Source organism: Phyllostomus discolor, chromosome 6 (genome assembly GCF_004126475.2).
Source record: "Phyllostomus discolor isolate MPI-MPIP mPhyDis1 chromosome 6, mPhyDis1.pri.v3, whole genome shotgun sequence".
Classification (NCBI taxonomy): Eukaryota; Metazoa; Chordata; class Mammalia; order Chiroptera; family Phyllostomidae; genus Phyllostomus; species Phyllostomus discolor.
Window position 1 is genome coordinate 110,247,565 of NC_040908.2, and position 26,336 is coordinate 110,273,900.

A 26,336-nucleotide genomic window follows, 5' to 3' on the forward strand; every position below is an offset into this window, starting at 1 on the left:
TGTTTGAAATTTGGCTACGATACAATATTGAATTTATAGGCATGCCCGTCTCCCCAGGTGTCTGCATCTTCCAGCCTTGTGCCAGTCGTTCTTGTACACCCATAGGGTGGCTCAGGCGGTACACCTTGTGCTCACTGCTTATCCAGGTGTTATTTTATTAGAAACTTTGAAGGGATGACCTCATTTAATCCTCTCAACCTGTGAGGTATTTTTGTCTATTTTACTGGTGAGGAAACTGATGCCCGGAGTGGTTAAAGCGTCTTGCTTGGGTCACGAGGCTACAAAGCGTTTGGCGCCCCTTTCCCCGCTGCGTGGTTGACGCCAAAAGAGTGGATCGGCTTCTCGCGCTCCACGCTCTCTGCTTCCACGGTCCCCTAAGGCACAGCGTTAAAAAATAAAAAATAAAATAAAATAAATAACAGCGCTGTATTCTTTGCGCAGTTAAAAAGTTGTTTCCGGGCAAGGTACGCTTGAGAAGGTCGGGACCAGAGGACCGAGAGGGCCCAGCTGGAGGAAGAAACCCACGGGGCGGGAGCGGGTGGGCAAGGGCAGGCAGGGGGCTGGAGGCGGGTAGGGGCGGGCCGGGGAGCAGGCTCGGCGCTATTGGCCCGCAGCCCCGGAGCGGCCCCTGCGCAGCGCCCGCCGCCCGCGGGAGGAGCCTGCACACGCAGCCCTGCGCTGACAGCTGCCGGGCGACACCTGGACCGCCGGGCGGGCGAGCGAGCCGGGCAGAGCCGCCAGCGCCCCGCCAGGGGAGAGGAGGCTCGCGTTGCCCGGTCTCGAGGAAGGTAACGCGCCACGCCCGGGGCTGCGGGGTTTGCACCACCTGGCTTGGGTCTGCGGGTAAGAGGTTGCGGAAGGCGGCGAGACACGCTCCCTACCCGTCTGAGATCCGAAGCTTGCCCGGGCTCTAGTCTCTACATTTTGCCTACTCGCTGTGTTACCCCGGGCAGCTTTCTCACCCTCTCTGGGTCTCTGTTTATTTCTCTGTTCAACGAGGGTGTCTTCTGAATTCTAAAACGTGAACTGCGTCTTGGCAGCCAGCAAGCTCCCTTCCTCAGTTTCCCACCTACTTAAGAGCCAGCTGCGCTGCCCAGAGGGCCGAGTCTCCAGGAAACTGAGATGGCTGGATAGTTCTGCTGGGCGGTCCTGTTTCCTGCGACTTTTGAGGACCGGGCCGGGGTTGGGAGCGCTGCCGACAAGACCTGGCTGCAGAGTAACTTCCCCTAGATTGCTCAGGTGAAGTAAAGCAGAACATCAGGACCTAACTACAGGTGGGGTGTTGGGAAGGGAATTGGGGGGCTGATGATTTCTGCTGGGGAAATAAACAGATTTGTTTTGGAATTCTCTTCCTACACCCAGACCCGTCCCAAGGTGAGTTATACATTAGGTGAATGGAATTTATCATCTTTTAAGGGAGAAAACCAACTGCTTCAGCGGCTAAGTCATGGGGCTCCACCAGCATGCAGGAAGTGGGTCTCTCTCTCTGCACCTCCCCTGCCCTCTTCCCTCTCCCCTTTCCTCCTCCCTTCCTTTATAAACCCGCCTGTCTGTATAAAAAGTCCTTATTTTCATTTGGTGTTGGTTTGTGACCAGCAGCAGCCTCCTTGCAGGGGTTTGGGCTGTGAGTTGGGATGGAAGCCTAGATAAGAACAGACTGTGAATCATACTGTCAAGCCTCCTGACCCTCACAGTCTGGCAGGGATGTGCAGAGGAAGCCCAGTGGGGTTTCAGGCAGACAGACAGACAGACAGACACTGGAAGGTGGGATGGATTCTAGCTGCTACCCAGCTTCCTGTCCCCTTCTTGGCAGCCATTCCCAATTAGCGAATAGTGGCCCCAGCTGTCAGCTGGATGGAGCCACCCAATAGAGGAGGATGGTTGAAAGGAACTGGGGACTTGGATGGGTTTCGGTGGAAGTTCTCACTATTCCCTCCCCTCCCCTCCTCCCCTTCCCCTCCCTGCTGTAGTTCTGCTTTAGGGTGGTTTCCAGGTAAAATCAGGTTCCCGGACCCTTCAAGAGAGGTGGGGGAGGTATGATGCAAACCAGTGGCAATATTTACTATCTTTTATTGGGTGCTTATGGGCCAGACACTGTTCTTTGCATACAATGTGTCCTTAATTCTCACAAACCCTCACGAGGGATGGGCTACTGCCCTTCACCCCATTTGAAGTGTTTTTCTTTTTCTTTTGTTTCAATCATCACTCAAGGATATGTCAATTAATTTGAGAGAGAGAGAGGGGGGGGGGAGGGAGAGAGAGGGAGAGTTTTGTGAGAGAAACATTGGTCGGATGTGTCTTTTATGCACCCCCACTGGGGACCAGGGGTGGAACCTGCAAACTCTTTGGTGTGCAGGATGACACTCCAACCCACTGAGGCGCCTGGTCAGGGCTCCTTTACCCCATTTTATAAACATGACACCGAGGCTCAGAAAGATCGTGTCCTGTAGTCACATGGCTAGTAAGTGGCATAGCTGGGATTCAAATTCATTCTCTCTGAATGTAAAACCTGTGTTCTTTCTAACTTTTTGATGCTCCTTGTGTAAGGACAAGCTGGAATAGTAATGGCAAAAATGAGTACTGAGCTCTCACTAAGTGCCAGCCACTGTTCAGAGCATTTAGAGGTGTTATATCATTTATGGTGCAGGAGTTTATGTGGTTTTGGTGGTGATCAGTGACTGCCTCCACCTCTCTCCAGCAGCTCTCTGGTTCCAGAACGCCTGCCTGATCCCACCCAGCTGCTCAGGAGTGGGTGGGGCAGGGGCCCTGTTTGCTTTATCCCAGAGGCCAGAGGTGGTTTGAGGTCTAATGAAAGATTGATTGTCCACCTCTGATCCGTTAGCCCTGACCGTTGGCTTGTGAATGATCCCACTGTCCCCTAAGAGGCCTTTCTCAGGCTTCACTCAATAAACATTTGTGGAATGACTGAATTAGCACCTTGTGCTGCACAGCCCGCTGTCCTGTAGACATGCGAGGCAGCCCAGAGCTGGCCCCAGAAGCCAGGATGCCAGGCCAGACAGCTCTCACCTCTGGCTAGGGAGGCAGGGTGAACTCTGCTCCTGTGGCTTTTAGATTTCCCTGGTAATGCATTTGCCGCCACCTGTTTTATAAAGAATTTTTAAAGGTCTAGTAGATGAAGAGAAATTTGACTTAAAAAAAAACTAACAGTAAATGTGATTTTATTAATTAAGTTGCTGCTCTCTCAAAAAGCCAGGGAGAGGGCAATCAGATGGTGCTGTTTGCCTCAGGGCTTCCCCAGCTTTCCCACAGAGGGTCTCGGAGAGCAGTGCAGACTGACACAGGCTCCTGGGTGCGGGGAGGGCCCCAGGTCGGTGCCAGCCAGGTTGGAAATTGATTTAAGGATCAATGCAATTTTTTCCTTTGATTTTGTATGTTGAATTTGGTATATATATGTATATATATATATTTTTCTTTCCCCCAAATCCTTGTGTAAAATCGGTGTCCTGGCACACTGGGGCTGCAAGCACTGAGACGGAGAAAAGGCCAGGCCAAGGGTCTGTCTGGTCCGGGGACTTAGAGTGCTGTCTGCATTTTCCACTTACAGTACTTGGTTCGCAGTAATAGAGCTCCCACCCCGCTGTGGAGATAAACCCCTTTCCCATTTTTCAGAATGAAGAAAATGTTTTAAAAATAAAAACAATCTTTATTGTTTGTTTTCTTATCTCCCCACTCTGCCCACCCCCGCCAGCTTTACTGAGATATAACTCACATATAACATTGCATCTAAGGTGTACACATGATGCTTTGATACATGTAGATATTGCCACTATTTTTTTGTAGTGGGAACATTTAAGATTAACTCTCTTAGCAACTTTCAAGTATGTAATTCAGCACCGTTAACTATTGCCACCGTGCTGTCATTAGATCCTCAGAACTTATTCATCTCACAACCAAACCAACATTGCTGCACTTCCCCACCCACCCCCAGCCTCTGGCCATCACCGTTCTGCTCTCGGTTTCTGTGAATTCAGCTCTTTATGGATTCTGCTTACGAGATCATTGTTGTTTGTTTTCTTATTTCCAAAGCTATACATGTTCATTGTAAAAAAATTAGCATTAATAATGTACTGCTAATAATCAGTACATCTATCCTCAAGATACAGCCTTCCAAGTCCTTTTCTCTGCATCTATGAGTAAATATTTTTGAAAAGGAACAAATTAATTGTTTTTGATTGAATTATTGTCAAAGCTAAGAGCCATCACAGATTGTTTTTGAAAGAATGGAGAGAATTATGAATAATTTAAAACATCATAAGGTTAATCCTGTTTATGAACCCTCAAAGCTCCTCCCATAATGCACCTATGTCATTCAGTTTCCTGCAGGGAAGCACCTGCTGCAGGGCTGCTGCTGAACTTGCACGCTCAAGCTGTGCTCCTTTCCCAGTGACTCAAGTGTCTTACATGTCTCAAGTGTAGCAGCAAAGGTTGCTCTTCAGTGCTGTTGATGTGCAAAATTTGAGCAGAAAATTCTAAAGCTCAATTGCACAGTAAGGAGGAGAGAGCCTTAGGCAAGGTCATTGTTATGGCATTGCCTTTTATTATCTGTTTGACTTTGGGCAGACTGGTAGTTTCCCTGAACCAATTTTCGCTCTGTAAATTGGGGATAATTACCCTACTCTACCATGCTCTACAAGAATCCCTTTGAGGACCAAGTGTCAAGCATTATTGTTACTTGTATTGCATGCAGGTGTGTATGCTATTTTTTTTTAAAGTTTAGATGTAGAAAGATAAAACACATTGTCACTCTGTAAAATGCTGGAATCTAATTAGTAGGAATTAATTATGAATGCAAATACTCTATTTGATCCCCACTCTAAGTTTTCTTCAAAGTATGTAGAATTTCTTGATGCCTAGCAGCTCATGGATATTCAGAAGAAAAGGACAAAAAATAATCTAATTTCACAAAATAAAAGCAGACATGCCACTCAGGGGCATTCTTTATTTGCACAGGGGTCTCAGAGATCCTGGGAGCTGTGTCTTTTTGCTTTAAGCAAGGCAGAGTCATGCAAGGAAGAAGCTATGAGAGCAGCTAGAATGGTGGTGTGCTTGAGGGGTCGTGGAAGGGCATGCTGTGGGGCTGCCTGCAGGCACCCACCTGGCTCCTGGAAGCTCTGGGGAGAGGAATGGGGAGGCAGGTCACTTGGCTTCTATTCCTACCTGAGACAAGCCGGGCAGTCTGGGTTTCGTCATATCCTCTCCCTGAGCCTTGGGTTCTTTATCTATAAAGTAAGGGAATTGGACCAGATGAGGTTCCTTCCAGTCATAAAAATCTATGATTCTTGGCTACTTTCCATTAACATCTGCCCAAATAGAAGTCTGATAGAGAATTACCACATCCGGATGAATCAGGTGGCAGAAAATGTGTCTACTTCCTGTTGCTTCAAGCTCTTGGTGCCCCCTCATGATTTTCTAAGGGTCTCCCAGGCCGACTGCCCTCATGTGGAACATGTGGCCAGTAGATCGTTGAGACTTGTTTCTACTCCTCCGTCTGTTAACTCTTAACCTAGTAGACCCTTCTCAGATTGTTGGGAGGAAAGAACTGCTTTCAGGCAACTTTTGGGAAGATGGGTTGACAGAAGTACAATGAAAGTAGGTTACTGTAATAAAGCTATGTGTGTCACTAAACACTCACCTCTTAAATCACTAGATTTTTTTTTCCTTAGTGCCCACGGGAGACCTGGCCGTGTGCTTAGACTTTTGCAGAATGTGAGGGGAGCACACTCTTGAGTGGTGCAGAACTCAGGGTGGGGGTGCAGGGAAGATGGGGACCGAAAGAGGCGAGAGCAGCTGGAGTGTTTGGAGTACCACGGAGATGAAAAGACCAGTTTGCAAAAAGATTGGTCCCCCAAGGGCTTGGACTGTCTAGTTCAATTCTGTATCCACATTGCCTGGCACTTGGTGGGAACTCAGTAAAGTGTGTTTAATGAATTAAATGAACAAATGAATGAATGAATGACTCTTCTGAGATGAAGTCTTTGCTGAAATGTGTTGCAATAACCCTCAGGTGATTGCAGTAATTTCTTTACATATGTGAAGTACTTTCAACCACAGGAACACTTCATATGCATTATCCTCATCGTGATGCCAGAGATAAAAGAGGCCAAAATAAAAGCATTTCCTAATGTTTTACTTTCTAGACACTGTGCAACTACTAGCAGAAATAGATTTGGTTTATTATTCCTAGATGAGTTTCCTTTCTAAAATGCATCAAGAAATAAATATTTCAGAGGGGAGGGTATAAGACCTAGTAAACAATTCCACAAATTTGCATTCTGAGTTACAGGGAGAAAGAAAGTCTCTGCTTTTCTGTTTGCCTTTCCAGAGGTTTTGTTTTACTGCTAGTCTTGACGGAACTGGTACCATCAGCTTCTGATTAGAAAGATGTGTTTTGTGCTGGCATTACTCATGGCCACAGGCTCCTGGGCTCTTCTGCCACTGGCTGAATCAGTTGGTTCAAACACAGGGCTGAGAGGCTGAGGGCCTGCGCTGGGTCTCGGCCAAGCCAAGTCACTCGGTCAGACCAGCGCCTCAACTGCCCGCCCCCGGGAGGAGCACTGAGCTGTGGCATGTTAGATTCTGTAGGGCAGATTCTTTACCACTGCTAGTGTTAGGCTAGTCATTTGAGTTTTAGATGTAAGAGGTGTGGGTTTTCAGTTTAATTCTTTGATTCTTCATAGAATGGATTCTAGGGTTGTATCAGGTCTACCATGTCATGTTCAGGGTATGTCCCGAGACCTTTGCAGTCCCCAAGTCTGCAGCTATCGCCACAGCATGTCATTTTCCTCAGTGTGTCTGTAGAATGGGAATGATGGTACCTGCTTCACAAGGTTGGGCAGAGAATTGAATGAAGTCACATATTTACAAAAAATAGCAAAAAAAAAAGAGATTGACATGCTGTTGCTGGGTGGTCGGCCAAGGACTCATTAGCCCAGGACTCACCACCTCACACCTATCTCTACTATATTTGATTTAACTGCACTTTCTGCATGACGTATACTCATGTAACTTGTGAACAGTGGAAACCACAGGCATTCAGTTTGCAAATGCTGTGGAGCTACTGGTAGTAATTGGTTAGATACAGTTAATCTTCTGAAGTTATGTTTCAAAAATCTGGTTTATCTTTCATTGGTAAAGTAACATATTGTACTGTATTTGGTTGCTTTAGGCTGCTTTTTCAGCCCTGTGAGGTGAGTGAATGATGACGGTATCTGACATTTATGGAGCAGTTACTATGTACCAGACATGTTGTGAGCACTGTACCTGCATCCAGTTTTTAATCTTCCCTAATCTGTTATCGATACTATTTTTGGTACTATTGTTTCCCCATTTTATGATGAGGGTATTAAGGCACAGGCCAGTTAAATAAGTTGCTGAGAATGACACAGTTGTGAGGAGCTGTCACTAATGGAAAGTCAGAGGCCAGAGTGTTATGAAACACCATGGCTGGCAAGGTGATGGGGGACAGCCCTGGTGAGGAAGGTATTTCTGGCTTGTGTGCATGGGCAAGTGTGAGCCTCGAAGCCCATGTTTCCTATTGGGGCTACTTCGTAGTGGAATAAACTTGGCTTTGGAATCAATCTTGACTTTAAACCTTGGATCCACTTAGTAGCTGTGTAATTGAGCAAGTTACTTAACCTCTCTGAGTATCAGTTCCTTTTCTGAAAAAAATTGCATGTATCTCTCACAGAATGGCCCTAGGGAATAAATAAGATAATGAGTATATTAAAGTGCTTAACATTGTGTCTTACACAGAGTAGCTATTTAGTGTCAGTTCCTGTCTGTTTGTTCCCTCTGTCTTCTCCTCCCTTATCTGTCTCCTGCTAGGCTTCCTCTTGACTTTGCCATTTTCCAACTACACTTCATCAAGTCACTCCTTCTACAGATGCTTCAGTTTCCACGTGTAGCAAATGGGGTTTATGGTATTTGCCCCACTATTTTATTGGGTTTTGATTTAGTCATTAAGCTTATAACCAGATTCTAGGGATTAAAAAAAGAACAAGAATATGCCCATAATAAGGGCAACAATGATAAAGTAATATAATACAGTGTGCTAAATGTTCTCAGAGAAATATATACTGCTTATTGTGAGATTGTAGAGAGACTAACTGCTTGGGAAAGTTGGAGGGAGACAGATGAGGTAGAATCATAGCCCAGGAAGAGTTTGCTAGATTGAGAAGGGAGTGGGGTGGAGAGAAGAGGTTGAGGGACTTTCAAGTTCCATGGCATGGAGGCAGGAAGGGCACGGGATAGCAAGGGGGCAGGGAGAGACCCCTGAATCAGCACATGGACAGGTAAGCTATGGCTGGAGGTGTCGCTCATGTGGTAGACTGAAGCCCAAACCGGGCTAAGACTTGCCCTTCATCTTGGAGGCTGTAAGAAAGTGTCTAAATATCGTGAGTAAAAGAACTAGATTTCTTTTTAGGACAGTAACACTGCCCAGAGTATAGAAGATGGATTTGGAGTTGAACGAAGGCACACTTGTTTGGACTTATGGGTACAGATAAGATAGCATATTTTAACAACTTTTGTAAAAGTTACTTGTAGATGTAGTGCTACTATTTAAGACTTATACAGGAAGGTATATATGTGTTGGAAAATGGTAACTGCATGTACCATTTATAGATTAGACCACATTGGAGCAAAATTAATCCCAAAACACACATATGGCCTGCTTTGGAGCTAAACATATTTACCCTTTTTTAATAAAATGACCCCAGTATACCTTTGGCAAAATGAATGAGGCTTGGACATACGCAGAAAGTTTAAGGCCCTTTTTTAATATCTCCAGAATTGAGTTTAAGATTCTGGAAATAGTTGACACCCCGTGCATGCTGAATTTGGTTAATGCTCTACAGAGTTTCTTGTGCTCAGCATGCACTGCTGTGGTTAACAGTCTCTGAGTTTCCTGGGGGGAGGGGCAGGGAGGCCCGAACCACAAAACTATCATTTATGGGCAAATCGAGAGAAACCGGGTGGCCCTTTTCCCCAAGAAGTCGGAGTCAGGCACAAGTACACACAAGTGTGTGTTTGTGTGTTTCTAGGTCTGTGTTTATGTTTTCCTAAGTGTTGTCTGCTTTATTCAGACCAGAGGGAAAAGCTGACATACACCCGGGTTCCCCCGGGGGGAGCCACTGGGGAGGTTGGCCTTGGTTGCTAGAGATGTGTGGGCCGGGAGAGGATCACCTGCTTCCCCACAGGAACTGAGTGGTGGCTGGGAGCCAAGGGTGTGGTGGAGATGTGGCTCCACCTGTCAGATTCTGCTGGGGACATATGTGCGTGCCCCTACCATGGAACTGGGCACGGGTGTTTGTTTGGTGTGGGAGGAAGCAAGGATGTAGTGAATGTGCTTGCCTTTTCTCTCCTCTGGTAGCCTTTCCCCAAGATCACTCTGAGCGGTCAGGAACTGAAAGGAAGTCTTGGGTTGGCATTCAGTACGCAGGGAGCAAGATGTATGCTTTCAACTCCTCAAGGAATCTCACCTTGAGCTTGTAGAATACGAGATCTTTGAACCTGACTCCTTTACATGCCGGACCTCAGGCCCTCCTTCTCACTGGGTCTATCATGTCTAGTATGACCCTTTGATAATCCAGTAGGGGAGACAGATGTTTCCAATCCCTGTGCAGTGTGAAGTCAGTAATTAGAGGGGAACACAGAGTAGAGAGGTGTCTGGTGAAAGGGAAGGCGATTCAAATGCCAAGGGCTTCCTTAGAAGGGGTGACACTGGAGAGGAGGCTTGAGGGATGAGTAGGTGTAGGAGAGTTAAGAAGGGCAGGAAGTAATGTGGCAGGCAAGGATGGCAGGAGCTGAGGCCAGAGAGGTAAGCAGTGGGCCAATTGTGGGGGGTTTTGTACAGCTTGACTTTTTTCACGTCCTGTCTTGTGTCCTGCACTGTGTGGAAACTGGGAGAGTGTTTCTGAGCCTCAGTTTCATTATCAGTGATATGCAGAAGATAGGGCTTGCCTGGCTTTATCTGATAACATTGTAGTGAGACTGAAATAAGATAATAATAGTCAACAATTATTGAACACTACTGCGTGCCAGAATTTGAGCTAAGCTGTTTACACAAAATAACTCATTTAATCCTCAGCACAGCTTTCTAAGATAGATACTGTTATGAAGCCCATTTTACAGAGGTAAAAATAGAGGCACAGAGGTTAAGTAACTTGTTTTAGATCATGAAGCTATTAAATGGTGGAGTTAGGACTTGAACCGAGGTAGTCTGACTATAGAGAACATCCCTGTCATGGTGTGCTGTGTGTGTGTGTGTGTGTGTGTGTATTTGTTTGTAGTGTTACCTCTCTACCAGACTTAAAAACTGAGTTACATTCGCTTTAGGGAGGAGAAATGCATAGCTGTGGGCTTACCATGCATGGTGTTTGGCTTCCCCAAATGCCCACTATCAATGCTCTGTGGGTCTGGGGGAAAATAGCGTGCCTCCTGATGCGCCCCGGGCAGGTAAACTTCTGGAACCATCATCACTGTGCTTTTGGATTGTGAAGAGCACTCTTAACTGTCCTGGAGCTCCCCCCTCTCTGCCCACTGAGGGAGAAGGGGCAGGCGCTGCCCCTGGCCATCAGTGGGTTGTTTGGGTATCATCTCTTCACGACCAGCTGTTCTTCTGAAGGCTGGGTCCCCTCTTTACACCATTCTGTCTACCTCATCACCCAGAACTTTATCTCAGTTTCTTCCTCAGTGACGTGAGGCCTTGGCTCACACACACAGTTTTCTGCCCCACCCTGTCTTTGACTGGCAAAGGTCACTGGTGACATGCCAGTTGCCCAATCTATTACCCTTCCTCTGCTCCAGTCTGCTTTGACTCCTTGCTCTAGCCAGCTGGGTTGATAACTGCTTCTTTTCTGAAATTCTTTGATACACTGCTCTTCTGTTTTTCCAACCTAATTGTTATTTCTGTTTTCAGTTGACAAGTACAATGTCATTTGCTTTCTTTTCTGTGATTTTTTTCATTGCATTCATTCCCTTGCTGATATTCAAGCACCCCCACGGCTATAGCTAAGCCTTGGAGCTGGGGACTTCCATATTTATAGTTCCAGACACAGCCTCTCTCCTGAGTGCTGGTTCTTCATTTCCACTGGAGTTCTAGACGTGTCCACTGAATCCTCTGCCATGTTCTTAGTTTTTACTTTCAACCCAGCTTCCCTTCCAGGCATTCCTGGTTCAGTGCATCAGTCCCTCAGTTAACTCAGCTTAAGTCAAGAAGTTGGAACTGTGTTTGAGTCTTTGAGTCTTCTGTGTCTCCAAGGAGCATTGTTACTGCTTCCTTCCTGATGGTGTTCCCAAGGGACACTTGTATTTTACCCCTTCTGGCTTTCTTTGGCTTTTGTAAGGTCTATTGTGAAAGCCAAGCTTTTTAGCTTGTAGTGACCCCACTCCTTCATTCATGCTAAAGTAGACTGATTAAAAAAGGAAACACACACACAAACACACACAGGCTCTCCATCGCCAGTTGCATAAAGGACAATCTCCTTCATCCAATAGTTGAGACCTTCGATGATCTGACCCTAGCTTCTATTTGAAATTCTTGTCTCAAACCATCCCCTTCTGTGAACCCTGTCTTCCAATTTAACCCGATTCCAGTCAAATCACACTTTCATTGCCCTTGTTGACTTCTTCCCAGCCCTGTCACTTTAAAATCCTGTCTTTAAAATTGCAACTCTGTGGTGATGCTTACCAAAACCTTCCTGGTTGATCACAGCAGGAAGGTTCCTCTTCCTTCTCTGACTGGTTTAGTGTTTGCTTATACCTCTTTTATGGTTGTCATCACATACCACCTTGTGTTATCATCGCTTTTTATTTACTCATCTTATCTTCCCTGTGAGTCTGAAGGTTCTAGAGGGCTGGGACGGAAGGAGTTTGTTATTTCCTCAATGCCCGGAGCCCAGCAGGCTGATACAGTGCAGATGTGCTGAATGAATGTTTTGAAGCACTATGTTATGTTCATTATTTGCTTAAAGAATTTCGATACATAGACTGGCCATAAGAATTTAGTGGTACTAACTTGGCAGTTAGTAACTAGGTATTTGGTTTTCTGTTCCCATGTGTGCAGAGAGGGATTAAAATAGCAAGCCTGAGACGGCTTCTCATTAGAAAGGCCTCCTTGACCAGCATTGAGGACTTGGATTTGGAAGGGTTTCCACCACTCTATATGATAAGGGTAGCTCACTGTACCTCAACTTTCATATAAACAGCACAGTTTATGATGAGCTCCTGCTTTCCTTCTGGAGTCTGGAATTTGAGGACATGCCAGGAATGGGGTGTCTACCCAACCAATTTGCTGTGAAAACTCTGGGCCCTGAATCTCAATGAGCTTCCCTGATTTGTAACATTTCCCATATGTTGCTACAACTTGTTGAGTGTGCTGTGTGGCTCCACTGGGAGAAGACTCTTGGAAGCTCACACCTTGTTTTTCCCAGACTTCACCCCATCTGCCTTTTCCCTTTGCTGACTTTGCTTTGTATCCTGTCACTGAGTCAGTCACAGCCATGACTATGACCATACATCATCCTTTGCCTCCTCCTAGTAGACTATCAAAACCTGGGCTGGTGGGAACCCCCTTAACACACCATGAAATGTCACCAGAGCAGAACCAATCCTTTCCACTTTTCCCTGAGCCAAGATTTCAGAGGTATTAAAAGCACAGAGGTTATTGGTCCCCACATCAGAGATGAGCCCAGTTCCTAAGGCTGCATGTATGTGGACATGTCCAAGTATTCATTGCTCTGCAGATAAAGCTGACGCCTTTTCCATTGCTCACTTTCTGTCAGAAAGAGCTATTGGAAAAGGTTTGATTGAGTTTTTCATAACATCTCAGGTACTATCAGAGTCCTAAACGTGTCAGTTATCAGAACTAGGCTCTTCACAAAATTAGGGGCAATTTTTTACCTGGGCTCCATTCTCATTCTGTCTCTGAATCAGGGGCTGAGTTCCATGGGCATTTTTCCTGTTTGGAAATAAGGGGTGGGCAGGGCATCCGCGGTATTGAGCTTCTATTGTGTCGAACATCAGCTAGGTCTTTAACACAGATGATTTCCTTTAATCCTCACAAAGATCCTCGAAGGCTGGAATTTTAATCCACAAAATACAGATAAGGAAAATGAAACTTAAAGAAGTTAAATATTTGCCCGGAGTCACACAGCCATGAAGTGGTAGCCCTGGAACTCAAGCAGGCAGGCCTCACTCCCAAGTCAGTGCTTCCTCTCTTCCCCCATGTGCTGCCCAAGCACAAATGATTGTTCATAAAATAATCACCATTATATCAGCTCCTTCACAGGTGGCAAAGTCTCACCTGAGCCTCAGCAAATGTTAAGTTTTGAGAAGTTTTAGCTTTAGGTGCCTCACTGGAAGTTTTAGAGAAGGTTTCCCTGGCAGTGATAGCTTATGTGCTCGTGCATGGGGTCTCTGCATCCTGTGTGCTGCCCAGCATGGCTGCCTCTGCAGCTGTGTGCACACCGCCCAGCAGTGAGCTGCGTCTGTGGGTGGGGAGGGGTGTGGGGCTGGGGGGCCGGAGGGATGGTCAGCTTGGCTGGGTCATGTTGTCTGTCAATTTCAAAGCAAGCTTGCCTGAAGTCTTCCATCCTGACAGATTTTAGCAAACATTTATCTGGGAATAATCTGCTTTATTAATTTGAAAGTAAAGGAAGAATTGTTTTTGTTTTGTTTTGTTTTTTAAATGGAACTATGGGAAGAAAACTAGAAATGGACAGTTTGGGGTAACCTCTTCTATTCTTGTCAGCTCCATCCTGGGAAATGTTGTCATGTAACATTTCTTTTAGATGGTCAGCGTGCTCCAGTAAGGGGACAGGCCTTGGACCCCAGAGAGTCCAGTGGAAGGTGCTGACCGTGGGCAAATATGTGCAGCACCTGGTGCAGTGCCCAGCGTAGGCTCGAGTCATGGTTGGCATTTGTTGAATGGGTGTGACTGGGCATAAGTATCTTATCTCTTTCGTTGCCCAGAGGACAGAGTGACTTGGGCCCTAGTTCCCATCAGTGTGCTGTGGCTGATGAAGGGAAGATTCACTTTTTTCTTTTTTTTTAAGGTCAAATGTTGAATCTGGGGCCAGGCCACCATCATTTCAGAAAATGAAATGCAAATAGTTTCCCCATGGTGGGGCACGATTTTATTTGGGATGCTGAGAATAGATTTAGTGGTGCTAGTAAAATAACAATAACATTAATACTTATGTGATATTTATTCTGCTAGACTAAGTGCTTTATGCATACAAACTCATCTAATCCTCACTCTGCACCTTTAAGTAGATATTTTATCAATGAGGATGCTGAAGTATAGAAAGGCTAAGTCTCTCACCCAAGGTGATTGCTGAGTGGTAGTTCTGAAACATAAATGCAGATACCAAAGAGCAGCCACTTAACCCTTCCCTTAGTGATATAGGGAAATAGAAGTGTAGGCATTCCCCCCATTTTTTTATTGTGGTAAAATGCACATAAATTTATTATCTTAACTTTTTCTAATATACAGTAACTTCAAACACATTCACAATTTTGGGCAACCACCACCATCTGCCTCCATAACTCTTTTCATCCTGTAAAACTGAAACTCTATACCCATTAAACAATAATTCCCCTTTCCGCCCTACTCCTAGCTCCTGGCAACTACCATTCTACTTTCCATCTTTATGAACTGACTGCTCTAAGTGCCTCATGTAGGGGGAATCACACAGCATTTCTCATTCTGTGACTGGTTTATTTCACTTAGTATAATGTCCATAAGATTCATCCATGTTGTAGCATGTGTCGAAATTTCCTTCCTTTTTAAAGCTCCATAATATTCCATTGCGTGTATACACCACATTTTGTTTGTTCATTCACCCACAGTGGAAACTGTGTTTTAGCTGTTGTGAATAATACTGCTATGAACATGGGTGTTGTGAGTATTTCTTTGAGACTTTCCTTCAATTCTTTTATATATATATCTCTGGAAGTTGAACAGTTGGATCATATGATAACTCTATTTTTAATTTTTTAGGAGCTGCCATACTGTTTTCCACAGAGGCTGTACCATTTTACATTTCCACCAACAGTGCACAAGGATTTCAGTTTCTACACATCCTTGTCAACACTTGTTGCTATCCGGTTTTTGATAGTAGCCTCCTAATGGATGTGAAGGTGGAATCTCATTGTAGTTTTGATTTGCATTTCTCTAATGATTAGTGATGTGGAGTATGTTTTCATTTTCTTATTGGCCATTTGTATATCTTCTTTCAGGAAGTGTTTATTCTTTGCCCAGTTTTTAATCATCATTTTTTTGGTTGTGTTGTTACTGAGTTTTAGGAATTCACTATATATTCTGGATATATAATTCCTATATATATATATATATATATAATCATATATATATATATAATCATATATATATAGGAATATATATATCACTTATCAGATATAGATTTTATATTCTCCTATTCTGTGGGCTGCTTTTTTTCTGTTGATGTATTTTGATGCACAATTTTTTAACAATTTTCATGAATTCTGGTTTATCTACGACTTTTGTGTCATAGCCAAGAAATTGTTGCCAAAACCAATGTCATGAAGCTCTTGCCCTGTATTTTCTTCTAAGGTTTTTAGTCCATTTTTTGAGTTGATTTTTGTATGTGATAGGTAAGGGTCCAACTTCATTCGTTTAAATGTAGATATCTAGTTTTACTTATTAAAACAGCACTATTTGTTGAAAGACTGTCCTTTCTCCCTTGAATGGTCTCAGTACCCTTGTCAAAAATCTTTTGAGGGGACCTAGCCATTTTGAAAGGCTGTCCAGTCTTGGTATTCCTTGGTTTTGTTAAAAAGAAAGTGCAGCTGATGGACTCTACTTTCCATGAATTCCTGGAGCAGTTTCTGGAAATTCTGCTTTTCTTCCACTGCTAGGGAAACCTCAAATAATTATTTAAATTTTTATCAGAAAGAAATGAGAATTCATGTTGGATTCTTCTTGTACTTCCCCCCAACATAATATATTTTCTTCTTCTCAAGTACATGGCAAATAGTAGAAATCAAGCACAGACCAGCAGAAAAGATTTAGGTTCTCTCACTGCAGGACCAGTTTATGGAGAGACGTGATGCCCAGTTAGGGGTCTGGATCCTTCTGAGTTTTGTGACATGAGAGTCTGTTCTGTGACCTTGAGGAAGCAGGAAACAGGAGGTTTTATGGCCTGTCCTGTTCTCTAAAGTTTGACTCTGCACTTTTGAGTCACTGCAGCACAGGGACAGAGGAATTGTGAGCTCCTCTCTTACTGAGTTGCAGAGCATCATTTGTGGCAGATGGCAAAGCATTAACTTCTTATTTGGACATGTTTCCGGTTGTGCTCAGCTTGTTTTTCAGAGTACATTGTTATTCTTGATTAAATATTTTGCAAGGCTCATATTTGCATTGAGAGAGCACACTGACGAAATGTGAAAATGCAGTTGTTTGCCAGATCCGGCCACAGATTCTCCAAGTTTTTTTGGTAATAGTTTTCATTTGTGCATAACTAAGTAATGTGACAGCTGCGAGGCTTTACTGATGGAATGGCTATTTATTCGCCTGTGAGCACAATTTCCATGACAAGAAGTGTTGAGAACATTTGCTTGATTTTTAAGGACAGGTTTATAAAACATTGGTTATGAGATACTTCAGTTTACATTTCATGGATGTTATCAAAATTTGAGGTGGCTGAAACTCTTCTCCATGCCTGTCTCTTGGAGCAGGTTTATAATTCAAAGGTCCTGAAGAAGAAAAAACTTCTCATCTCTAAAACATAGAATTTGATTAATAACAATTTTCAAATTACTTCCTCTCCTAAAGGTGTTTGTATTTTGTAATGAAGAAGAAGATGTAATAAAAACTCTGAGACTAAGAATCTGGTTGCAGGAGGGGGGAGGTGAGTTTATTAACAATTTTCTTTATGATTACTTCTCTTTTTTAAAATTTTAATCTTTATTATACTTTTCCCATTACCATTTAGTCCCCTTATACCTCCCTTTCCCTAGCAATCACCACAGTTGTCCATGTCCATTAGTCTTTTTTCTTTTTTGCTCAATCCCTCCACCCTCTAACCTTCCCCACCCACTAGCTGTCATCCTTATCCCTTTCTGTGAGTCTGTCTCTGTTTTGCTTGTTAGTTCAGTTTGTTCATTAGATTCCACATATGAGTGAAATCATATGGTATTTGTCTTTCTCTGACTGGCTTATTTCACTTAGCACAATGCTCTCTAGGTCCATCCAGGCTGCCCCAAAGGGTTACATTTTCTTCTTTTTTATGGCTGATCAGTATTCCATTTGTGTAAATGTCACATTGTTGTTTTATCTACTCATCTACTGATGGACACTGGGCTGCTTCCATATCTTGGCAATTGTCAATAACACTGCAGTGAACATACAGGTGCTTATGTTCCTTTGAATTAGTGTTTTGGGTTCCTTTGGATGTATTCCCAGAAATGGGATTACTGGGTCAAAAGGCAGATCCATTTTTAATTTTTTGAGATATCTCCACACTGCTTTCCACAGTGGCTGCACCAATCTGCATTTCCACCAACAGTGCAAAAGGGTCCCCTTTTCTCCACATCCTCGCCAGCAGTTGTTCGTTGATTTATTGATAACCATTCTGACAAGTGTAAGGAGTTATCTCATTGTGGTTTTAATTTGCATTTTCTGGTGACATTGAGTATCTTTTCATATGTCTATTGGCCATCTGTATGTCCTCTTTGGAGACATGTCCATTCAGGTCCTTTGCCCATTTTTAAATTGGGTTTTTTGTTTTTTGTGTGTGTTGAGTTTTGTAAGTATTTTATAAATTGTGGATATTAATGTCTTATCAAATGTATTGGTGAATATGTTCTCCAATTCTATAGGTTGTCTTTTTATTTTGCCAAAGGTTTTCTTTTCTGTGCAAAAACTTTTTAGTTTGATGTAGTCCCATTTGTTCTTTTTTTCCCCCTTGTCTGAGGAGGTATATTCAATAAAAAATTGCTATGGGCAATTTCTGAGATTTTGCTGCCTATGTTTTCTTCTAAGATTTTTATGGTTTTGGGTCTAACATTTAAGTCTTTGATCCATTTTGAATTCATTCTTGTGTGTGGTATAAGAAGGTGGTTTAGTTGCATTTTTCTACTTCTCTTATAAAATCATTTGACTCTTTAGTGTATTGTTTCCTAGAGGCACTTGTTTGAAAATCACATCCTTCTAGAGACTTCAAGATATTTAAAGTGAAATACCCCATAGAGACCCCATTAAAAGATAGTTTATATTACATGGACTAGAAAGGTAAGCTATAGGTTAAGACACAAAATAGAATGCAGAAGGGCAAAAGGCATTTGGCTGTCACCTGTCTCCTCTGCCCTGTCAGACAGCCAACTCTGAACTGCCTCCCTGTTTTGAGGGTGCTGTGTGCATAGATCTCAGGGTCACCCCTGATTTGAAGACCACCTCCCACTCCCATAAAGCCTGGGTTGCTGTCATGGCTTCCCTGGTGAGTTATGTCCTTTTCAATAATTCAAAGAGTCTAATCTCCTACAGGCTTCCCCTGGAGAAGACTATACCCTTCATCAGACCCTGTTCATCTGGCTTCCTTTGACTCTTATTGGGTACACACCCCAACTTAGTACATAATAATAATCTGTCCTGTAGAGTTCACCAATTACACACTGTGTGTGGGTTCGATCTCAACTCTTAGCATGTCAAGGTCACTGATCTCCTTCTCTTGAAGCTTTTGTATTCCTATAACAGCTGGTGGAATTCCCAGGGAATGAGGTTGGGAGTTACGAGTCTTTCTCAATGTGAAGAAGTTGAGAGAGAACAGCTATTAGCTGCACATATTCCCTTCCTGTGTGCTCAAAGCTCAGGCCTATGACCCCACATAGTTTCTGTCGACATCTTGCTAACCGCACTTCATCTAAGACTTTGATTTAGGCCGGAAGAGAAGGGGTGAAGTGGCACTCATGGAGTTTTCAAGTATGTATTTGAAGAGCTATTGTAGGCGTATGAGAAAACAGCTGTTTGCTGTGTCCACAGTGGTCCGTGCAAAAGGGAACAGATGGCAGATTAGCTGGCAAAAAGATAATAAAGGGTTGGCCAATCTGTAGAATAGGAAAGATGTGTAGAAGTCATCTGTCTGAATCTTTTATTCTACAGGTGAGGACACTGAGGCAGAGGCAGCCTGAGTGGTAAAGTCCAGGCTCACAAAGTAGCACAGGCAGGTGTTGAATCTGTGTCTTCAAGCTTGAAGTTTGGTGTTTTTCTGTAATTCTCTACTCCCAGTCCTAACCATTGCAAAGGCTGTGACCAGATGCTCAGGTGTTCTACCCAGCAGAGCTGAGGGCTCTTCCCTTCTGGATTTTTTAAGACTAGGTAACTGTCTGCCTGGTGAGTAAATATGAAGTCCAAAGGGGGTGGAATATTTTTCTGGAAGATTCTGTAAGCCAGAATATTTACTGAGAGTTTTTTGTTTTGGAAGATACATATTTGTTCACCTGTACCATTTCTTCTGCCACGGCATACTTCATCTCTTCACCCTACACTGGATTCTAGGTCCTTTGGTTTTCTCTTCTGCTGTGGAATTCTGATGAGGCGGGAGCTGCCAGCACCACAGGGCACACCCCAGTTTCCCAAGAATCTTCCAGCTTGTTCTTTGTCTCTAACGTGGGAGTCCAGGGATCAGAGGAAGCTGCTGGAAAGCTGTCCTTGAAATGTGGCTGAATTTAGAACGAAAGAGAAAACAGTGTTTGTTTGACCTGCAGTAGTCATTTAATAAATAATTATTGAACAAATGAATGGTGCTTCTTCTCCTTCTTCCCCTATTCTCATAGAGCTAGAAGGGAACCTAAAGATAAATTCAGCTCAACCTCTTCATTGTATGGGGTGAAACAACTAAGGACTAGAAATGTTAAATGCTTTGCCCAAAGTCATACATCTAGTCAGGGGCTGGGATCAAGCACATGTCATTCTGTCTTGCAATTATGTCAGGTTGAACCAAGTGAAATTGCCATTTCTAGGGGTCAAAATAGTTGTGTATTAGCAATTTTGTCTGGTTCAACTTAATATGCTGGAAGGATCAATACTGCATACATTCTTATTTTAATAATAGCAGGAATACCAGGGGAGTCCAATCCTCAGCCTGCAGGCTGCCTGCAGCCCAGGATGGCTAGGAATGCAGACCAACACAAAATCGTAATTTACTCAAAACATTATGAGATTTTTTTTTAAAGTTATATGTCACAATGTATTTAATGTGTGGCCCAAGACAACTCTTCTTCTTCCAGTGTGGCCCAGAGATGCCAAAAGTTTGGACACCCCTGCACCAAGCAAACATATGGTAGAGTGGCTTAGTGTGCAGATCAAGAATATTGGTTCTGAGTAAGATGCCCCTGGTTGTACATCCTTGGGCTTTCTAAGCTGAAATTTCCTCATCTATATGATAGGAAAAATATTATGTGCATCAATCTTAAGGTTGTTTCAAAGATTAAGTGAGATAAATAATTCTTTGAAGGGTCTAGTCTAGTGCCTGGCACAAAGTAATTACCTAATTATGGTTATGATATTATTATTATTCATTGATTAATAGGGAAGAGAATAAAACTGAAAGGTTTGAAGAGTTAAAATCCTTCTGGACAGCACATTCATCTTTTATGGAATTGATGGGATGTGTCACACCTGTGTTGTCTAAGGTGGACATAGCTTTGTATTCTATTTCATGTACTTCTGCTAGTTATAGGGAATGTACTTGGGATGATATCCTAGTTTTAAAACTTTGCTTTGACAAATGTGCTCTTGTACTATGCAGGATCTGCCCCTCTTATGGATGAGTCCTTCTCAGTTTCTAGTAGAGTCCAGGAGTAGAGTGAATGGAGGCTCAAAATGCTGTTAACTGACCAACTAACTGAGTTAGTATATTCTTTTAAAACCTGGACCCTGGAACCACATCCAGTGTTTGTCTATTCCTGCCTCACGGGTCAGCAGATATCTCTGCCTGTGCTTGGAGACACCCATGTGTAAAGTATTTCTCAGAGACCTCCTCATGACCCAGTGACACATCCAGAGCAAACATGTTTTCAGACAGCTGCACACTTTGGGGGAAATTACTATTCTGTGGGTAAGAGTGGACTAAGGCACTCCCAGCCCTGAGAAGGAAGCAGTAGACTTACCCTGAAAACAAATACTTCTCTAGCAGAGAATATCAACAGAGGTGCTCCCTCCTTCCCAGTACCACCAGCCCACCGTTCTTTGGAATCACCAGGCTTTTTTGGTTGTCTTCCCTTCATGTGTGTACTGCCTTTGGACAGGACTACACATGAGACCATGGCCGGGAAGAGCAAGCCCAAGCCGAGCCTGCTTCCATAGTGATTTGTCAGGGGAGGGACCTGTGCACGCTGTCTTCGCTGCTGTTGTAAATGCCCTTTCCCTTTAACTGGCCTCCTCCCATTTACCCTATCCTGTATCTGCATTTACTTTGTCTATGTTACTTTTGTGATAGTAAGTGGAAGCAAAGTTTGATCTTTAGAGAAAGGTGCTACCTCAATAAAACACTGTGTATTTACTGCAAAGGTGTAAGCTTACTAAGGACTGGCCATCATTCTGGACTGTAAAGTGAGAATTAGTGCCTGGAAGTGTCTACAGAAGGATAGCATGTTTAGTGGGCATCTATTTAAATTGACCTCGAGCTAGACTGCTTATGTACATCACATCTCATTCACATAGCAGCTTTGCAAAACTAAGTATTATCCCCTGTTTCACAAATGGAAAGACTCAGAAATTAACCAGCACAAGCTCACACAGCAAATAGTCAGTGCAGCTCTCTCTCACTACCACTGCATGTGTCCTCGCGCCCAACGCAGCTACGTGGGAGGCGACCTCCAGTCTCGCTCCAGGCCTGCAAGGCAGGCGGGCACAGGGGAGAAAACTGGAGCAAAAGCATTGTGAATTTTCAGTTTATCCGGCTTTATCCACTATGAGGAGTAGAAAATGTATATATTCCTTTACTCACTTATTCATTTATTTTAAAAACTTTCACTCAGTCTCCACTCTAGGCTCAGCACTGTGCTAGGCATTGAGATGGTACTGAAAAAGGTATAAATGTGGGCCCTGTCTCAGGAGTTCTTATTCTAGATAGGAAGATATGAAAGTATGACATGTTTGTCCTTCATGTAAGAACAGCAGCTAGATTGTGTGATGAAAACAGTTGGTGTGTTGGAGTTTAGAGTCCGGTGTAGGTGGTTGGGAAAGGTTTATGTTATGCACACACTCGGTGTGAAATTGGTGGTGCTGATGGTGGCAGAGGGGAGGTTGCTTCAAGATACTTATTTTTAACTAGTGTGGGGCCAGGTGGGTACTTAAAACATCTGGGGGACCACTCTAAAGGATATGGTTTTCTAACCACTATGCTCTACATGTGAAACTAATACAGAACAATATTGACTGTGAAGTGTAATTGAAAAATAAAACATATATTCACTTTTAATTAAACTTTTTATTTTGAGGTCATTGTAGATTCTCATGCAGCTGTAAGAACTAATGCAGAGAGATCTGTGTGACCTAAGCTATGTCTCTCAATGATAACGTCTTGCATAGGTGTAGTACAATAATTATTGGGCAAGAATCACAACCAGAGCATCTTTATCAACACAATCCCACTTTCCCAGTTTTACACATACTGGTGTGGGGGTGTATGTGCCTGTGTGTGTTAAGTTCTGTACAATTTTATCACACATATCTAACACCATCGTCAAGATACTGATTTGGTCCATCCCCACGAGGGTCCCTCCTGTTTTTCTTTTACAACTGTATGCATCACCCTCTCACTTCCCCACCCCGACCCCTCATAACCACTAACCCGTTCTCCATTTCTGTAGTTTTTCCCTTTCGGGAATGTCACGTAAGTGATATCATACAGTGTGTGTCCCTTTGGGGTTGTATGATCCCCTTAGATTCATCCAAGTTGTCGTGTGTATTCATAGATTGTTGCTCGGTTGCTTAGGAGTGTCCCATGGCATGGCTAAACTGCATTTTAGCTGTCACCTGTTGAAAGGCATCTGGGTTATTTCTAATTTCTGGCCATGATAATTAAAATGGCTATCAGCAAGAATTTTCAAGTGCTACCTATGTGGCATAGTTGTGTCCAGTCATAGCAGAGTATGAAGTGGGGGTCACTGTCCCTCCTTCCTGGGGAATATTTTATTCTGTTATTTAGCACTCATTCAACAAGTACTTTTGGAGCGAGGCATTATACTACTTGCATTCTACTAAGAAACGGATGAGTGAAAATTACCTTTGTTGACTCTTGCACTTCAGTGACCTATAGCCTCAGCACACAGCTGCTCTGGGGAAATACAAAATAAAAATCCAGTTTGTGGGCCTCATTTAAGCTCCTGTGGACTCCAGTAGAACTCAAGCCTTTCTATAAATTTACATGATGGTTAAAAAACTCATCTAAAATCTAAAACTCATCTAAAGTCCATTTTTCAATTATTTTGGAAATAAAAGAACAGAAAAAGTTTCTACAGAAATTGTTTAACGATCTGCTTTTCTTTTTATAAAACTGGTAAAGAAGGATTTTCTTCCTCAAAAGATATTAGACATTTGCTAGGTACTGCCTGTTTGAGGCAAAAGGTGAAATGCCACTTTTCCTTGCTTTCCATCCGGAAGGAGATTTATCATATTTCCAGTTGCCCTCAAATAAGCTGTGTTGTTTGCTTGAGCTCATACTGAAACTCTGTCCTATCCACTCCTGTATTTAGTAAATGTCTTTTCATTTTAGTTTTGTTTAGAATTGCAAAAATCTCTACCCTCAAGTGACACTGAATTCCACAGCGTGGACCTCCTTGGATTCGTGCCTTCTGGTTTTAGGGGACAGACACTCAGGTACTTTTCACTTTAGCAGGAACCACACATAATTGTGGTTGCAGTGTGGCGTGGGCGTGGGACTTCTCTTGGCTTAAATTGCCGTTTTCTCACCTCCCACTCCTTCCCACCCCACCTTGAAGCCTCTTCTGATAGCTTCAGATAAGAAGTAGTAGCCAAAAAAGAAGGTACTGCATTAACTGCATGCAAATGCTGATGTGCTGCAGCAGGCAGAAGGCTGTGGTATAGTGACCAGGGCTGATAGGAACTAGGTTATAAGTCCAGATGATGGAAGCATTTTTCCCTTACCAGCTCTGTGGAATTGTGGGAAGAAATTAAAACTAAGATTTAATATGATGTATTTTTTCCATAATTCTTTTTTTTTGGTGAATGTTGAAGGCTGATAATTTTCTGTGCTTCTGGTGTGCACAAATTTAATAAAAGGAACATGCAATAAAGTAAGCCCCATGATGATATCATTTATTTCCCTTTATTTCAGCCTAGATAGTAGTGGCATTTGAAAGCCATTATTTGGGGGAATAATGTAATTATGGACCCAGAATTTGAAGTGAAAAAGCATCTCGGGCAGACTAGTTCTTCTGGATCTCCTTGGTGTTTTCTTCCACTTTTTCCCAGATTAGAAAAAATCAGTGAAGGAGAGAATATATCCTTAGATAAGATTCCCCTCGCCCCACCACCACTTCTCTGTTAATTTACTTATTCCTTTTTGAAACACATTCATGAGGTTCACCACATGCTTCTTTCCCTCTTGGTGGCTTTGGCCTTTCTAATGGAAGAATAAGGCAGAAGGAATGTGAGGCGATTAGTGGTTAAGTTGCCCTAAAAGTCCAGACTCTGTTTGTAGACCATTATGTTGCTCCATCTCTGCCATTAAAGTTTTACAAAGCTTAGTCTCACATTTATCTGAGTTCATCGAACACTTTTCCTGGGGAAATGTCTTTTTTGTCCTCTGACTGGATCAGACTTCTCCCTGGGTTTAAGAAAGATAACTTTTCAGTTTCCTTGTGAAGGTTGGTTTTAAGACATTGTCTTCATTTGCACCAAGAAGTCCGCCCTATGGCACATAGCCCCTTGGCTATTGTGGCTGAATGGTGCCCATCTGGCCTCCTGGGATCTCCTCTCCTCAGGCTTCTTGGGGAAGGCCAGTCTGGGGAAATCTGTGAGCAGAATCCACCAGTGATGGAAAATGAGGCAAGACTGAGAGTTCACAGAGCAGAGAGAAAGGGGGCAGAAAGAGCCTAAGATTTACAAAGCTACAACCCCAGTCACCCAAACCAGACCACACAGGAGAAGGACTCCACACTTTGTGGCACCTTTGTCCAGGAAAGACAGGGTGGTGTGGTGGTGAACACTAGGTGCTGGAGCTGGACAGCCTGAGCAGAGTCCTGCATCCCACTTACTGGTTACTCAGTCTCTCTCAGCCTGTTTTCTTATCTGTTAAATGCTTATGGTACTTGGCATGTTGTGAGAAATGGAGTTAATGATACAAAGTGCTAAGAACAGTATCTGGAAGATAGTAAGTGCCATGTAAGCCTATGATATTTTTACCATGATGATTAATAAGAACTATCTTCACCCAGTTTGTTGTTTATTATCAAGAACAAGGGATATTTAAGTGATTGTACAGTAAGTAGCCCACTCTGTAGAAGAGCCAGAGCACAGTGGAAAGGAAGACTATGTTCACTGTGTTTCCTGCAAGATTGGGGTGGTGTTATTTTGGGCTTTGAGATAAAATGAGAAGTGTACTCCTGAGCTATAGGGCCATGATCCATTGTGGCCAAATTCTGTCATGGCCTGAATTTTGCTCTTTTAACTAGTCTGAATCTGAGCAGGGTTCTATGAGAAAGTGCATCTCTTTTTCAGCACCCTAATTTTGCAAATGAGAATGAAGCCCCAGAAGGTGAAGTGACTTGCCTAAAATCACACAGTTAGTGAACGCCTGAACTGGGAGAAAACTTGACCCTGCTAGTTCTCAGGATATTTTTCCTTCTCCAAAACACAGGTTTGCCATAATCCCAGCCTCGCTCTGCTGTGTAAGGTACCTAATGAGTCTCTCTCACACAGCATGTCCTTAAGAGGTATTTATTGATTGACCTTTGCTGAATAAAAATTTATAGAATGAAAGTTTATCTTCTTCCAGAATCCAAGTTATGGTTAAGATTGTTTTACCTAAATCATTTCAGTTTTCCATTATAGCTTAAGTATTTAAGATCTACCTTTGCTAAGAAAAAAATAAAAAGAATAACATGATTTTTATGACCCATATGGTTTTGGTTTTTATTTTATTTATTTATTTTTAAGATTTATTTATTTATTTATTTTTAGGGAGAAGGGAAAGGAAGGAGAAAGAGAGGGAGAGAAACGTCAACGTGTGGTTGCCTCTCGCACGCCCCCTACTGGGGACCTGGCCCACAACCCAAGCATGTGCCCCAATGGAAGTCGAACTGGCGAGTTT

At 43.2% G+C, this 26,336-nt stretch overlaps 1 protein-coding gene across 11 annotated transcripts in view; it reads left to right on the top strand.

Annotated features, from left to right (window-relative positions):
- Positions 1-635: 635 nt before the first annotated feature.
- The window catches only part of SYTL2 (synaptotagmin like 2), a 104,908-nt gene continuing 79,207 nt past the window's right edge, over positions 636-26,336 (top strand). For 3 of the 11 annotated variants that reach the window (XM_036028719.1, XM_028515997.2, XM_036028722.1), the window contains exon 1: positions 660-843. The gene's annotated coding sequence lies outside the window, so the exon portion shown is untranslated. Of the gene's footprint in view, positions 844-26,336 lie in introns of all 11 variants that reach the window. The other 8 variants (XM_036028717.1, XM_036028718.1, XM_036028716.1 and 5 more) reach the window with 8 other exon arrangements.